The 17,109-nt window shown below is 33.7% G+C and overlaps 2 pseudogenes across 1 annotated transcript; both read left to right on the forward strand.

Moving 5' to 3' along the window:
* The first annotated feature begins 2,280 nt into the window (after positions 1-2,280).
* On the forward strand, positions 2,281-4,417 carry LOC149577390 (uncharacterized; annotated as a pseudogene). The gene is made up of 2 exons (XR_016363425.1): positions 2,281-3,018; positions 3,170-4,417. The product of XR_016363425.1 is annotated as an uncharacterized LOC149577390 (transcript).
* A 9,427-nt stretch (positions 4,418-13,844) lies between these two features.
* On the forward strand, positions 13,845-15,942 carry LOC149577391 (uncharacterized; annotated as a pseudogene).
* Positions 15,943-17,109: the final 1,167 nt, after the last annotated feature.

Here is a 17,109-nt window from a genome sequence, read left to right on the forward strand (position 1 = left end):
GACTTAAAAAAAATTACCCAATAGCATTTGATGGGAAGAAATAGATTTTTTCCCAAATAATAATATTTAAAATAATCATTATTAGTCCCTGCCTTATATAAGGCATGAAACTAATGTTTTTCTTTGACCCCCCTTCTATTTATTTTTTCAATAAGAAAATATATTTTTTTAAGTTTCTGAGCTGTATATTTTTTAATTAATTTATGAGGACCAAAATCTTTTTTTCTAATTGGTCCAAGACTATTTTCTTGGCTATAAAAATAATTTTCATGGCTATAAATCTTTTTTTTTGAATTCAAAAAATCTAGAAAAAATAGAAAGGGTAATAATGTAATTAATGCCCATGTCAGAATTTATTTGACACATTACAAATTGTAATAATGTGTTAACAATGTAGGCACATGAAGGGAAGGATTCACACATCCATAGCCTGATGTGCTTGGATGTTGTGACACTTTTCATTTAGTTAATTCATCCTAGAAGCTTGAAGCACAATGTTTGTTGAATTTGAGTAGTTGCATGTAGTTTCTATTTGAAGGCCAGTCAATCAATTGTCTAATATTTTAGGGATTTTCATGGTAATTTTGATGGCTTTAATTCTTGTTATGTGTTTGTCCTGGGTGTTCAGTTTGAGATTGATTGCCTTCTGGTGAATTAAGAGAGAAAAATATGTCTTGATATGGTGAGAAAATACGAGAATTTGACAAGAGTAGAGTATTTGTTTTGAAGGCCATCTTTTCACAAATTTTGTTAGCAAATTTACATAAAAACTATTTTCTTTGTTAGATGAATCTCTCATGACTTCTATGTAGTATCCCACTAAAGGAATTTGTAATAGGTTTAAACTAGATTTCCCTGTAAAATGAATACATTGTGTATTATATTGAAAATTTGTTTCATTTTTCTCCATGAGTTCTATTAAAAATTCCTTGTTGTTTAAAAAAATAAAAATTCTAATTATCATGTTGCTGGTTTAGATTTTTGCTTTACCCTGTTGCAATCTACTTAAGAAAGGCATATATGCCAATATCTATGTTATACGGCTACTTGTACCAATAAACAATTGAAGATGCTAAAGTATTCATGCAATTAACTATAATTTTTCTGCCTTTCCACTGAAATATGCCTACAAATACATGCATTCATTTATTTTGTTGAACAAAAGATTTGTCTACCATTATCTCACTTCCTTAAAAATTTCATTAATGGTAGGAAGTATTTATATAGATATAGAAAATATGTCTATTATTACAAAGAAATCCCATAACTTCAAATTTTTCTTGTTGAAAGGGACTATTTTCTTGAGGTTTAATTTTATTTTTCACTACTAAAAAAGACAATAAAAAAAGTGAAAAGATAAACACACATTAATTACGCTCAATCCTTACACCAGAAAAGTTAATGTAAATAAGATGCAGCCAACAATGTCCAATAAAATTATGTCATCAATTCTTCATGGAAACACATCAATCTAAATTTATCATGGTTGTGTACAGTGGCACTCATATGTCAAATTTATTGAAACTTATTTGTGGAGTGTACACACATATAATACATCCATTAGATTTTGAAAATTGTCTAATTTTGAGCTATAGAGTACTATATTGTATGTTATGATATATATTATTTATCCTAATAATATGGATTCCCCAAAAATAAAATAAAAAAGTGACAAGTAAGTATATCAGATTTCCACACTATATTTTAATATGATATTCTTCCTCCATTGTGTAAATATTTTTTACATGCTATATGATCCTTTTCTTCCTACATCCATAATAGATCATGCGATATGATCCCAAACTTAGGTGCTAAAAATAAAAAGAATACCATACTAAAATGACAAAATCTTTGAACTTGGTCGTGATATGATCCCAAACAAAAAGAATGCCATACTAAAGTGACAGAGTCTTGATTTATAAAATGCCGTGACGCAATGGTTAAGAGCAATCGGAAAGGTAAGTGATAACTGTTAAATTGGTGGGTCTGCTGATTTCATTAAAGGCTGCCACTTGTGTACTTGGTATGCCAACCAGGGTCCGATAGACTGCACAAAGTCTGGGATGGGCATGTATGATTTGGCAGGCTTGACTATAGAAAGAGAGCGGCTACTGGCTGGGTGCAAACATTCCCTCACATAGCCAGTGCCATCTTGTAGTGCATGCCCATGATAGTCATGAATGACACTGATGTGACTGGATGAATCTAAGGTGATGTCACGCTACAGACGTAGAGAGTGATGAAACAAGAATCCTGATAAATAGCCAAGGTGATTCGCACTTTCAGGCAACAGCCAAGGACGCTGGTAAATAAATTATAGCCAATAAGGATCTTAAGGCGTTCCAGAGCTGCAACTTGACGAAACTCATCTGTTTTAAATGGAGAACAAATCGGCCTTCTTTGAAGCTTGTGAAAGGGGTGATTTAGTCGCTGCCATAAACCAGCTCAGACGGACTAATCTTTCATCTGAAGAGATACTGCCAAAGCTGCGACAATCAGGTCAATCTCTTGTTGCACTTTTTATCATCTAAATTAAAAGCTCTGTTTACTTTGTTTGTCTTGCTTAATGAGGTGGTTCCTGCAGGTTTCATCAACAAAATAATAAACACTGATGAAAAAGGAGAGACGGCTTTACATCTAGCTGTAAGGGAAGATTGCCAAAAGCTGGTGGAAATTTTGGTTAAATTGGATCCCAGTTTGTGTGATATTGCCAATAACGAGGGAGAAAGTCCACTAAAATTGGCAGTGAGTTTGAGTATTAGAGAAGCCGTAGAGCTTTTGGTAACTCGCACATCAAACGCCATGCACTGCATTGTGGAGCTTAACCAAGTCGAACTTGTTGAATATCTGCTTAGGAGAAAGATAGACTTGTTAGAGCTTATCAATAAGCCGTACCAGCTGCCAACAAATGATCCTGATGATGTAGGTAATCATGCAGTTGATCCCCAGCATGACCAGCCAATTGTACGAGAAGGGGACACGCCTTTGCACATCGCAACAAGGAACAAATTCGAGCACGTAAGATGTTTTTGATTAATGATTTCTTAGCGTCTTTTGATATACAAGTATAACCGGAGCATTCACAAATAACCCTACACTTATAACAAGAAATAATGAGACAACTAATTGTCCCTCTTTCTTTTTTTTCAATCCTTATTTTGCTGTATAGATGGTGAATTTGCTGCTGAAGGTTCGCGGGGTGAACAAGCTTGCTCGCAATAGCGAGGGCAAGACACCGTTTGAAATAGCAAAAGAGGTCACGGAGTACCATGAATCTTTCAGGACAATAAGAAGGCTTGGAGATTTTAGAGGAAAGCCCAAGCGATTCATGTACTGTGCACCACAGGCAAGCCATACAAAGTACATGAAAGCGAGGTTAATGGTAAACAAAGCCTACGAAGACAGACGCAATGCGGAACTAGTTGTGGCGGCGCTATTGGCTGCGATGACTTGTGCCGCTGCCTTCACTGTCCCTGGCGGTTTCAATTCGGAGAGTCGAGTAAAAGAGAATGAAGGCAGCCCTGCTCGTCTGCACGATGATCAAGGCACCCCTCTTCTTATACCCCTCGTTTCTTTTAAGCTCTTCATCATTTTCGACTGCGTAGCCTTCTTTCTCTCCCTCTTTGTTTGTATCATGTGGGAGATGAGCTCAGAGCTCACCACAGGGGACAAGATGTTGTTCATGACTGTCAACAGTTTGGTCGTTTGTTGTAGCTTTGGCTTCACCTCTTATGGGTTCATGGCCGCAGTCTACGCCATGCTGGCACGTAAGGCTAAGACCTTCTCTTGGGTTGTTCTTGGAAGTCTCATTGCAATTACTTCGTGTGGCGTCCTCGCATTTATACGTCAGTCCTTACATTTTGTTGTTAGGAGGGCGAGATTCCACCGGCTGTGCGGTGTGTCTTGTTTCTTCGATGACATTGTTGAGAAGGTGTGGTGTGGAGCAGAGCGTTGTGGGCTCCTGAACCTCGTGCGTTCAGGTGATGATGTCTCCCGTGATTTGATCTCTGGGTTTTGCATGTTCAAATCTGATGATGGTAGGACTGACAAGTCCCACTCTTCGCCCTCCTGCTGCTGCAACCATGTTTAGCTGTCGCTCTACAACCTCTCTTTGACTTAGCAGAGAAGTTTCCATATTTATATATATATAAAGGAGAAGGTTTCTGTTTTGGGTAACAATAGAGAGAGAAGAGTAACATGAAAATAAAACATCCTTCCTCTATTTTTATATTAAAATCATAGTAGCGGCTATAGGATATAGTTTTTTGGTTTGTAAAATAGTGATCGCTCCAGATTATTGTAAGAGCTCACAAAGCTTAAGGTGAAAGTTTTTGTGTGTAGCCATTAAGAGCTATAGTTTAAGTTTTTTGTATTGTTCAGATTGAAGGTATAAATTTTGATTTTTAGTTTTTGAAAATATGCAAGTAATATATTTGCACATCTCCTCCTCATGATTCATTATTTCCATTTGAATCTTATTTCCCTGCATAGTTGGTTAACAAAGAAGCAATCTCTATGCATTACATTATAGGGCCTTAAGTTGGTTAACTACCATCAAATTTATTCATACATTACAGTGCCTTGCTTGTACTTGATAGACGTTGACTGGAGTATAAGGCATATATTCAAAAGACGGTTACAGCTGGGCAACATGCTAGAGTAAACATAAGCGTTGAAGATTAGCATATTGGAAGACTGAGAAATTAAAAAGCATTCTCGAAATAAATTATAGTCTATAAATTTAAGTAATATACATGTCTGTGGTCAATTAAGAATATAAAACTTGACTATAATAATAATGAAAGAGGAGAAAGCAAATGTTCTCGACATAAGGAAGCGCAATGTCGTCCTTGTCGACAGAATGATAAATTACCAAACCTCCAAGCGATTCCAAATAAATAATAATAAAATGAACAAAGCAAAACTGATCTTTAGTTATTCCACTGACACGCTCAAAGCACAAAATGGATAATATTTGTTACGTTTTCTATATCCATCTTTACAACTTTTAAAGTTCAAAGACATAAAAAACGACTAGTAGAATGATTATTTTAAATTTATTCCTATAAGCATATTTTAAAGTTATTTTGTTAATCAAAAAATATTTTTTATTTTAGTTTTATTGAAAATTATTTTATTAAAAAATGAATATGAATAATAGATGGAAAAAAATAACATAAAAGATAATGTTTTCATGTACTAAAAGAGTAAATAAAATAAATTAATGAAAATAATAAGAATTAAAATAAACATTTCTTGTTATTATAGTTACCAGCAATTTGATTTTGTTAAAATTATTTTATTTTAAATTTTATAAATATATATATAAAATTTAAAAATATTTATTTTGAATTTGAAATAATAAATTATAAAACATGTTTATTATAATAGAAAAGACATTATGTTTTAAGAATTAATTGATCTAGAAGTATCAATTTAAAACAAAAATCAAAGAAAATTATTTAATATTTAATGCTATAATTTTAACAGAATCATCAAAATAAATAATTTCTTTTTTGTTAACAAAGAGTTTGCAAAGCTCATGTTCATGATAATAGTTTAAGACGATGAACAATAATGAGAACTATCCTATATCATAGATTAGTTTTTGATAAATATAAATTTAATTCATTTAAATGTGTTTTTATTAATTATAATACTATTATTTAAAAATAAATATAATGTATTGTTAATATTTTATTTATAAAATAGACTTTTATATATATAATAGCCATACCCCTTTTCTTGTCATCCTTGTTGGTTAGGGTTGGTCATTTACGCCAATTTGGTTTTACTAAAGGCTTGCAAAGTTTTTGTGTATAAATAGAGATTGCTACCACATTAAGATGAGTGTAAATTAAAAAGTTCCAGCAGTTCAACCATTAGATTGGAAAATTAGCTTGGCAACTTTCAAATGGGGAATGCCTACAACATAATAAAAGACTAAAGAAAATGTTACAACGAATAAGTGCACTTAGTGATCGTAATTTCTTTATCCTTTCATTTATTTTGATTAGACTGCATATTCTTAGGTTACTCCTCCATTTGTCAGGAACTTGGATTATTTGTTTTCCTTGCAATTATTATTTATTCTTTGTGTTTGAGCACGGATCAAATTCTATATTGACTACGAATAAAGAAATATTATTAAAGTACAATGATTACATTTTACATTGCCAAAAATTAATTTACTCTTGTTCTCTTCCTCCTATATTTTTGCTCCTCAATAACTTCATAATGTGGCTGAATGTAAAGTCATCCGTACGCATTCCCTATATACTTCAAGGATGTTTATTGGGATATACGACTCATCTGTAAGGCATTTCCATTGGAATGTATGGATATGTTTGATGAGAATTTGCATTTTCCGTTTATAAGATTTATAAAAAAAAATTGTTATTCACATCTAGTAATTTTTTGATAAATTCATCACTATAATTGCTTTTTAAACAAGACAATAGTAGTATTTTCATTTCTACCATAGTTCTTACATCCCCTTGACTAAGGTAGGATCAACTAAAATGATATGATTGCAGTGATATCATTTGTAGGAGGAGAATGAGGTAAGTCTAGATACGTAGAATACTCTGACTAGAATACGATCGCCAATAGTAATCCACTTTTTATGTTACGATTTTGATGTGACAGGAGAAGGACAGGTCGCTAAACAACTTAGCTCTAACAAATCCACTTTTGATGTTATGATTTCAACGTGATAGGAGAAGGACAAGTCGATGAACAACTTAGCTCTAACAAATCTAGCTCATCATGTTCGTGTTGCTTTAACTATGTTTAGCTATTGTTCTACAAGGTAGTGTTGGAATGAAGCTTAGTGTGTGATGTAACAGTCCTACTTAAACATCACATACTAACAAGAAATTTAAGCTTGGAAAAAATAAGTCAACTTTTACTATTTAATACTTTTAGTGTTGGATGAAGCTTAGAATGTGATGTTTAAGCCCCTCTATAACTTCTACGATTCAATACTTCTTTTCCTCATTCCTATGACTTTCCACTATAATCGTTCTTACCACATAGTAATTGGCACTATCATGTAAATATAGTACTTGCATTAGAATACTTAGTAGTCATATATAATGTATGCTCTATATGAAGAGTTTGTAGAAATCTTTGAATGTTTCAAGATATATTCATTCATTATAAGTCAATTTGATTCTTAACTATTATATTTTAAAAATGTTGTAATCTCTTGAATCTATGCAACAATTTGATTCTTAAAATATATTATATCTATAGTACTAATGATAGTGTTAGAATTAAGAGGAGATTGTTTGAATGTTTTATAATTTTTCTAACTTCCACATTATTTTTAACTTTATATTTTTTAGATTTTAAATTTTTTTTCTTTGTTTCTAAAAATAAAAATCTTTGAGATAAGATTCTAGATGTTTTTTAATTATCTAATATCTTTATATCAAGATGAAATTATAGTTCATTCATTATCCCATAATTTAGATCTTGTAGCCTCTTTAATAAATAAAATATTTATTTATGTTTTTTTATCTTTGCAGTAAATCACATGCAACACGTTATCAGCCTACCTGCTTTCTTAAAATTGAGAAATCTCATATCAAAGTATCCTAGTATCTATATTTATTAGAGTCATCATGGGGAGTAATATGCTAAAAGTTTTGCATATACTAAGTTCAAATAAAACTACTAAAACTAAATCGGGTCCATCTAAAGCCTATAGATGAAGCTGACCTAGACAAAGTTTAAGTAGTGCAAATCATCAAAAAATAAAAGGTAACATACTAAGGTAGCTCTCTTTCTTCTCTTTCTTAGGCCTTTCTAGCAACACACATAAAAAATCTTCTCCTAGGAATTGGTACAAGGATCTTGTCATGTCAACACCTATAAAGGAGACAAACTCACCTTCCTTGACATGAATAAGATGTACAATGGTGGTGGTTTTTGAGTGCATAACCTTAACAATAAAGTTGGCCACATTGTTGAATCTTTGATCAAGCTTATTCTACCTCCACATAAGTCTTTTAATATCCTCCTCGAGTTTGATAGTTCCCTCAACATTGCCCTTTCCATCATTTCCAAAAGTTGCATGGGAACTATTCATGTCATCTTATTTGTCCCTATCATGATATCTATTAGGGGAGGTGATAGTATCAAGTTCATTAGTGTCACCACCAACACTAGTATCCTTCAGGATGTGGGTCTCAGTTTTGAAAGTGGCAAAAACTTGGGAGGGCATAGGACTCTGATGACTATGATTACAACTACATTCAATTTCCTCTTAAGGATCATCACTAGTAGTATCCGCCCCTCCTCATGAACATATCTCTCTATTAGATTTCATATTCTACCTTTTAGGGGCCCCATTTTTCATCCCACTACTAGTGGATTTTGAGCTAATAGGGAAGTAATGCCTAACTTTATGATTCCATTGTTTTATTTTCAGGCTAGATTTGAGAGATCTCCTTCTACCAACATTAACCTCAACATCACAATCAATAATAGTTATGTCCTTTTCGATATTAACTTGTTGTTGGTTACAAGAGAGAGTGTTATTAAGGTATTTGGCATCAATAATAGGGAAAACTTCCATAGAGATTTGGGGAGTAGAAGTGGAAAGTGTAGGGTTGATCGAGAGGACTTGGATAGATATGTTATGAGGACACAAAGAGCCTGCTGGAAGTTATAAAGACAAAAAATGAAGGATTGATGAAACAAGGTGAAGGACTTATCCATTTCCCTTTCCTTCCTAACATTCCATATATTATCTTTCATTGAATGCACAATAAAGTAAGGAAGCAAAATAAGATCACGAATCCTAAAGCTATTTGAGATGGGAAAATGGTAGTAAATGATTATTTTAAATTGACCCTCTAAAGTGAGATAACACACAATAGGATAACATGTCTCATCCTAGGGTTTGGGGAGAACTTCTCTTTCAAATACATAATACATATGCACTAGCTCCTCATCAAATTAGAAGAACTTTATAAAACCGGCTTCATCATAAACCCTAGTTTTCTTATGTCATTTTTTACCTTCTAGGGAGAGCCTACTCGCTCTTGCAATTACTTCTTAATTGACCTTAAAAGATATGCCATTAACAATGACACATTTTTCATTCTAGGAATAAATGAACTCCATAGGCACATTCTCATCATAGTCCTCAATACATTTTATAAAAGGAATGAGGCCTCCCTTACTTAGGAACAACCAAGCAGCCTCATTTTCTTGAATGAATCATTCAATTTTACTTTGTTCAATATGAACAAGAATGCAACACATCTTTGTTCTCCCCCTAAATCCATACATGGGTATTCCATACTTTCTGACATAACCTCACCTTCTTTAGGAAAAAACACCTAGTAAAGCCAAATGCTGAAGTACTTAGCAATATAATCTTTACTTTCTAAATAATTCACCATGTGATAATGCTCTATGGGGATATGCCTAAATCAAATGTAATCTTTGCACAAGTAGAAATCATGATCAACAAGGCATTATTACTCTACCTAGTACACCACCTTATAAAGGGATTATGCCAATTGGAGTAAAAAAAGTTTGACTTGTTGATGAAGGTTGCTCCCCTTAAAACCATAAACTCATAACAAAAACAAAGAAACAACAAGAAATGCAAGAAAAAAATATGGACTTCTTATTTGTGCCACAAATGTAGAATTACAGAATTCACAAGTATAAAATGCTAACCCACATGGGTGCCTTCATAATAGTAATCTACAAGACTAAGCTACGAACTACACCTAGAGTTGTCCTAGACAATGTTTGGGCCTTTCTTAAATAGGCAATTTAATGGCGCTCGAGAAGGTTCTAGACATTGAAACTTAATATCTAAGGTTGACAGACCCTAACAATACCTATAGTTGGCCAAATACATTTTTGACAATTATTTTAGATATTTTGGGTAGCCCAACTTTGAAAGGCCATAACTCATGAACCATTGCTCTGATTGGCTATTATAACAAATTTTCGGAAATGCCATCTCCTAATCTACAAACTCAAAACACTACAAGCACCCTTTCATTGAGTTCTCATACCTCTTCCAAGCACTCTAAGGCCTCCAAAAGTGAGCCTAAAGATTTATCTGCAAATATTTTCACCAAAAATCCGTCATAACTTCTTTGATACTTAAGTTGGAGCAATGAGATTTTTATGGTAGGCTTATAACTCTAAAATGAACCTTCATGTAGAAAATGAGAACATTAGATTCCTGCTTCTGGGTAAGATTGTGTGAGAATTTTTGCATCAACGTTTTGGATCATACTCAATGATCCATCATCAGGATGAGAGTGCTAAGAATATGATCATTGAGTACAATCTGAAATGTTGATGCAAAAATTCTCATACAATCTTACCTAGAAGCAGGAATCTAATTATCATGGATTTTGGAAATCTATTATCTTTAAATGAGAACATTCTAAGCTTGCATGAAAAACTTGCTAAAAATAGCAAGTTCCCATAAATAGTAACCACCATGTCTACTAGTCCTTATTAAAATAGAAAAGACCAAAAAGAAAATATTTCTAGGTGATGCAAGATTTCTCTTATACACAGGATGCTCCTACATCACTCATCATTATTAATTAAGCCTATCCTGTCATATTTGACAAAATCCCTTTGTATCTTTCCTTAAACACTACACAACTCTCCAAAATTAAAAAGGTGGTATTAAATTTTTAGCAGAGTAGTCATAATTTTAACAAACACATTCAAATTTAAAACGTTTATTCCACCTTCCCAAAAGGTTGCAAACCTAACGAGACCAATAAAAAGTCATCAGGTGTGCAATACGTGTAACATCTCCATGGAGCTAAATTTGATATTTGACCAGAAGATTTTTTATTCAAACTAGAAGGATATACATATTTTTCTAGTGCCTCAAACAAAAAATGTCATTCCTATACACAACAAGGGCATCCATAACTAATTCTCTTCATGGTAAATATGCTAAAAGGTAACACTATGTAATCTATTAATTAAGGCCCAATTATCATTAATGATCAGGGTGATCTTTCAACTCATCTCCATTTCACCTCTATGAACCTCAAGAATAAGCTTGGTTTTGAGACTACGCTGATATACTATGAAAATCAAGAGTATATCAAGTTGTCTAAGAATCCAATTTTTCATGATAGGTCTAAAACTATAGACATTAGATATTACTTCATCGAAGATTGCGTACAATAGGGGATCATTTAGCTACACTACACACCTGTAGAGGAGAAGGTAGAAGACATTTTGACTAAGGAATTGGGGAAGAAAAAATCCATCTTCTCTAGAGACAAATTAGCTATCATGTATGCTAGCTTTCTCCCTAAGAGGGAGTGTTAGTTGAGTTGCTTGGAAGGTGTTCATCCATTTGCAATAATTAGAAAATGTTTTTTTCTTCCTAGGAAATTTTGTTAGTGTGAAAACAAATATTTGTTTAAATATTTGGCCTCTTTAGGCACACCTTGCAATTTAGTGGTTATTAAGTTGTTTTGAGGGATGATTATTTAAAAAATATTGTGTCATTGTTTGGCAAATTTCTTTTTGTATTTTTTATTGGTGAAGTTGCAGTTGTGTTATTTTTTGATATTGGCTATGAATTTATTTTCAGTAGTCAAATAATCATTTAAGATAGGAAATTAATAATTCGTGACTATAATAGTAATTTTCACAGTTCTATGGTTACCAATTTTCCATTCTTTACAATATTTCCAATGGGGATAAAATTAATTTATCTTTTTTTCTTTTCTCCTCTCTCAGCAACACCATTGTGAAATTTTATAGCTATCCAATGCACTAAAAATTGATGTACAAGCTCTTCCAACATGTCTATAATTATTCCCTTCCACTGGTACACCTACCCCCACTCTATCCATGACCCTAATGGTCCATTTGGCTATAGGAATAAGAATATTGGAATAGGAATATGTATTCTAGAATAGGAAATAAGAATACTTATTCCTTTTTTTTTTTGTTCAGTCAAAATTTGATGGGGAATACACAGACCCAAAAATTTACGTTTTCTAAAATAAATAAAACTGGAATAGGAATACGTATTCCAATCCACCTATTTAGGTGGAAATGCAAATGCGCATTTTTGGGCCAAAATTGGAATATGTATTCCTATTCACAATTCCAATTTGGTGCACCCAAACCGTGATTTTGAGATTTTAATAATTTACATATGCCTATTCCACTCATATTTTGGCTGCCAAACTGACCCTAAAAAAATTGTTTGTATTGAACTTATTAGTATAGAACCAAGAGTACACATTGGAATATTGTAAAGGAAATAACAACTCTGCAAATGCGGATTACAACACTAGGGAAGAAATCATAGCAATGTTTGGAGAGGAAAGCTCCATTGAAATAGGGGAGAACTCAGGATAAATTGAAGTTGATTCTCCTAATAACCTTGAAGCTAAAAATTACATGACCAACCGAATAAGCAAGGAGGGGGATTAGATTAATATGGACACTATCAAAGGGTATTTGGATGTTCTTCAAAATAGGATTTCTATGTTGGATGAGGTTTTCCCTTTGATAGTTTCTCTTGATCATTTGAACATGGTGGTGCCTTCTTGTTGAAAGAGGTTTGACCATCTGATGCAACATTTGTTGATTGATATCACTACTACCAGGAGCAAAATTAAGGAGCATATGAAAAAAAAGGGCAAGACTACTCTAGATGACTTCAACAACAAAGCAAGAGAGCAAGAGACCTGGAAGAAGGAACTTCACTGCCTCACTAAGAATTTGGAGGCTATTAACAAAAGCAACTAAATAGCTATTTGTTGCTCTTCTTTTTGGGTTGTTTCTGGTATAATGCTTTAAATACCCATGATATTATGAATATTGTTTCATTTTGGTTTTCCCACTCTTTTGAAACAAAGGATTTATACCGTGTGTGGTATTAATAGGATATATTATTTTTTAAAATTTTGAACTGGACTTATATGGTTAAGAATAGTAATTTTAGTGCTAATTTAAATTGATCTTCTAGCTATGATTTGTATAGCTAGAATCTCCTTTTTGTTGCTTTTGATATTTTGAAGTAGCTTGGTTGGTCATACAGTGGTTTAGCCTTTTTTTTCTTCATGATCTTTGTTGTACTGAAATGCTGCAATGAGATTATTTGTACGAGATCATGGTCCTCTCCCTACCTAAGGTCTTTGTTGTGCTGTAATGCTCTAATAGAACTCTTTATACGAGATCATGGCCCCCTCCCTACATATGTAATAAAAAATGATAAACCAATTTATCATTTTTCAATGCTTTTTAAAAAGTTTTTTTTGGGGTTCTCCAGCATTAAACCACCAGATGATCCAAACAAGTCTACACACTTATGCTAGAACATAGGATGAATAGCAATTAGATCGAGAAAAAAAAAATTTAAAAGAGAGAACAACAACCTGGAAGCAACGCTCATAATATGTATTAAACATACGTCTAAGGCCGAATTGCTTAAAATTTTGTAAATTTCCTTTTCTAAAGTGGTAGGGATGGTGTGCATGGGATACGATCTGCGTGGTCAGAAAATTAAGCTATATATGTTTAAATGTCAACATTCATGTATAGCCATATATGCCATGGGTTCATCCCGTATCATGAATACGTTAAAACATGAGCGAGGCTTGTGATGGCTGGGAATGATGTGACTGTAGAGGAATAGAATGACGTAAGGTTCTGTCAAGTCTAACTTACACAAGCAAACATAGTGTGTGATGTTTAAGCGATGTTTAAGCCGCTCAACAAACATATAACCAAGTTGAATTAATAACACACAGCCAACATATAACCAAGTTGAATTAACAGCACACAGCCAAGACAGAAGGTCCTCTTGGAGAATGTCCACCATAACTAATCAAACAGCTTTCTTTCAAGCTTGTGTAAATGGCGATTTAACGACTGCAAAACGCCTAGTGAGAGCTACCAATCTGTCAAGTTTAAATGAATGGAGGACGCTAGACAACAAGATGTGTATATACGCAGCAGCATTGGCAGGAAATCCACGTTATTCTGTTCCCATTACTTCTTTCTAATAAATAGAAAAAGCTCTTTTCTACTCGATTTTTGTGCTTAACTAGTCCATTCATATTTTATAACAGACATTTTACAAGAGTTAGCAGCAAAGTCATCGACAGAGTTAAGCAAATTGATAGAAAAAGGCGGACAACCAAGGCAACACGGCAACACGGCTTTGCAATTGTCTCTAAGGAATGATCGTGAGGAGCCGGTGAAAGATCACATAGATATGATAAAATTGTTGGTCTGGTTGAGAGAGGAGGTCTGAGGCTGTGGGTTACTCCATAGTCTCAAGTTCAAACCTCTGTCTATGATTAACCGGTGGGACAGCCATACGAGCCTGTTGCCCCACCCGCAGACGATTAGTCTCACTTTGTCTAGCCTCTTCTGAGCACTGGGCTGAACTGCAGGGATACCCTGTGTTAGGAAAAAAAAAATTGGTATGCCTTGACCCTAATTTGTGTGATTGTGCAAATAGAGAAGGCGAAACTCCGCTAAAATTGGCAGTCAGTTTGGGGTTTGAAGAAGCCATGGAAATATTAGTAACTTGCACATCAAACGCCCTACACTGCATTGTGGAGCTTAACCAGCTTAAGCTTGTTAGATATTTAATTAAGCAAAAAGTGGACTTGTCAAATCTTATCAATCAGCCTTATCAGCCTCCCACCATTTCTCTGAGCGGCTTAAACATCACACACTAAGCTTAATTCCTAGACCAAAAGTGTTAAATAGTCAAAGTTGACTTATTTTTCCCAAGCTTAATCCTTCCCTTAGTATGTGATGTTTAAGGGTGGCCCCATTTCTCCCCCTCAAATAAATTATTCTACAAACCCACCCGGTAGTCCTCCTGCTAATCTGCCAATTCACGGAGGAGATCAGCAACATGACTACCCAATTGTTCGGCATGGGGACGCCCCTTTGAACATTGCAGCAAGGAACAAATATGACCACGCAAAGATTCTTCTAGGGTTTGATGCTCATTATTATTCATAATGTTTTGGAGTTTTACTGATCTGTTCATTTTGAAAGGCTCTAATTGTCCCTCTTTGATTTCATTTTGCATCTTTTGCGGTGTAGATTGTGAATTTGTTGCTGAAAGTTCCTGGGGTGAACAAGCTTACCCGAAACAGCGAGGATAAAGCACCATTTGAAATTGCAAGAGAAGTCACTGAGTACGATGAATCTTTCAGGATTATAAGAGAGCTGTCAAACTATAATAGAAGGCCAAAGCCATTCATGTACTGTAAGCCAAAGGTGAGCCACAGAAAGAACGCAAAAGCAAGGTTTCTCATTAAAAAGGCCTACGAAGAGACACGCAATGCAGAACTAGTTGTGGCAGCGCTTTTGGCGACACTGACATGTGCAGTTGCATTCACTGTTCCAGGCGGTTTCAATTCGGACTATAAAATGGAGAAGTTCTGAGGGAGCCCTGTTCTTATGTCCTCCTTTTCGTTTAAGCTCTTTGTTATTTTCAATTGCATAGCCTTCTTTCAAGCACTCTTTGTTTGCATCATGTGGGAGATGAGCCTTGATTTTATCATAGGCAACAAGACGTTGTTCATGTCTATAAACACTATGGTGACTTGCTGCAGCCTTGGCTTCATGTCTTATGGATTTATGGCTGCAGTCTACGCCATGCTAGCGCGTAAGGTTCAGACATTCTCTTGGGTGATCGTAGGATATCTCATTTTTTTTGCTGTTGGTGGTAGTCTTTTAACTTTTGCCCTAGGGCTGCACATTGGAGTGAAGCAGGCCAGATTCGACCACCTGTGTGGTGAATCGTGTATTATGGATGAGATTGCTAAAGGTTTATGGAGTTGGGGTGAACATTGTGGGCTTCTGGATCTTTATCGTTTACCTGAGAGATTTTCCCATGAGTTAATCATTGGGAATGTCAAGCTCAGTGGTATAGCATCCTAGAAGATGAAGATGGATACAACTCCCTCGGCCCCACTTCTTAACACAAGTTATCTAATCATTCACAACTTTGAGCCATTGTAGATTAGGTGTAGACAGTACCCATCGTAGATTAGGTGTAGACAGTGCATGTTTTACGACGCGGCTATCCTCTCTATAAATGTAGCATTGACTAAATTTTAAAAAATTGAAAATAAAGTGATTTTTAAAAAAAATTTCAGCATTTGATCTCCATGATGCATATTTTGTGATCGAAAACAACAAAAATTTTAAGAAAAAATCTAGCACCTTGTAGATAAGTATGGGCGCATCAATCCATGTTAAACTATACAGCCAGTTATATGGTCCCAAATTTCTTAATTTCTTTTTAGGTTTCACATTTTAATACACCAATTATATGTTAAAGTCATCTTTGAGTATGAATAATTTTAATTGGATAATACGTTATGTAGTTTTCATTGAAATATACATGCAAGCTAATTTTGAATGAATGTATGGGTACAAAATGACTCAACAATTTTATGTGTATGGTATGCTGATTTTGTGGAATTCATGATGTTTTAATTGAGTAAATGATGTTTGGTTTTGATTTATTGAATCGTGTTTAAATCATTGAAAGTCACATATAATTGATTTTAATTTATTAGTTCCCTATTAAGACTATTACTTTTGAGTTAAGATCTTTGTTACACAAACAATATTGTTTTTGAAATGACATACCAATTATCTCCATCTACTACATTCTTGTATTAAAAAATTAAACTAAAAAAATTCATACTTGACTTTCCATGACTTTTGATGGTACCATTACAAACTAAGGGGCAGGCATAAAATTATTTATTATTGTAAATATCATAAAAATATTTATTTGAGACATACTTTATAATATCTCTTGATATTTTCTTCCCTTTTTTTTGGTAATTTATATTATATTTTTATCTTTTCTCCACGTCTAAAGTAATAACTAATTTTATTTATTTATTTTTAAATAAAAATATATATTTATAATGTATGCACTTTAATATTGTATTTTACAAAAAATAGATAAATGGTAAGTAAACAAATGTATCTTTATGCACATCAAATTTAATTGAGATTAAAATTTACCATACTTATTGGTATCATATTCCAAGAAACACTTTCCATGTGTGAATATATGTATATGTATAC

This window comes from Cupressus sempervirens, chromosome 1, assembly GCF_028749045.1.
Source record: "Cupressus sempervirens isolate cs-2001-9-10 chromosome 1, ASM2874904v1, whole genome shotgun sequence".
In the NCBI taxonomy this organism is placed as follows: domain Eukaryota; kingdom Viridiplantae; phylum Streptophyta; class Pinopsida; order Cupressales; family Cupressaceae; genus Cupressus; species Cupressus sempervirens.